This window comes from Octopus bimaculoides, chromosome 2 (assembly GCF_001194135.2).
Source record: "Octopus bimaculoides isolate UCB-OBI-ISO-001 chromosome 2, ASM119413v2, whole genome shotgun sequence".
NCBI classification, from domain to species: Eukaryota; Metazoa; Mollusca; class Cephalopoda; order Octopoda; family Octopodidae; genus Octopus; species Octopus bimaculoides.
Genome location: NC_068982.1, coordinates 71,419,981 through 71,421,103, shown reverse-complemented (window position 1 = coordinate 71,421,103; position 1,123 = coordinate 71,419,981).

The following is a 1,123-nucleotide window of genomic DNA, read 5'->3' as shown; positions in this document are numbered from 1 at the left end:
AGAGAGAAAATCGCTCGACGAAAAATTTCATGATGGAATGAGACATGTGTCAGTATGGGAAGTAAGCTCTCTGAACACCTGCTGCAAGAGGTACCCATCGTCGCCACATCTATGCACAGGAGTGCAGATCCCTAGAAGGACTGAAAAGTAACATATTTAACAGAACAATTACGCGATGTCATTTCCCAAAATCAAGTTGCGGCCATCATGCAAGTGGAGTGGGTGGGAGGTAGAGATAAACAAACAGACAGACCAGAGAAATTATCAATAGTCGTATTTTTTACATTATTTACATTATTTACATTATTTACATTATTTACATTTGACGGATATTTGTCCTCATCAGAGAAACTCCACAAGATGAGGACAAATATCCGTCAAATGTAAATAATGTAAATAATGTACATAATTCCTCATCTCTCAAATATAGAACTATTGTATCTTTTTAAATAATTTGACTTCGAAGAAGAGGGCTGTACCAATGAAGGTTCTCAAAACCGGTGAGATTAATGCTGCCGAATTTCATCAACGTCTACAGGAATGACATGTGCTGAAAGTGGAATTCCAGAGAGTCGACAATCTGATGAGGATAGGTTGGGCGTAGTGATCCGTTCTGTGCCGAGCCTAGACGGGCACAATACGGATAACGAGTAAATTGAGGCCGAGTGAGTGGGGAGTGGCTGAGTAGAGTTGGCAAGAGGAGTAAAAACCATTGTTGTAGAGGAGAGAAAAATGAGAATGAGAAAGAAAGGAATTAATTTGTGGAAGAATGCTTGGGTCTTTTTTTGTGGGTGAACTCGTGCCAATCAGTCTAGTAGGTTTCTTTGAATGTAGCGTAGGATGCTTCTGTGTGTAGCAGTTGATATGGGACCACTATTCTAGTGTGGACGCCATCTGAGCTTTATTGAATACTAGCAGAAATACCCGGCGTTGCCCGGGTTAAAGAGAATAATGAAATCTAAAAACGCCGTCTAGACTACGCATCATCTTTATATATAGAGATGTATATACACACACGCACCCAAACACACGTATATATATGTATATCAATATAAATATATGAAAGTCAATGAAGTTTCGTAAAAGAAGGTGATCATGTACATACTTTCTTGCTGTTGTGATT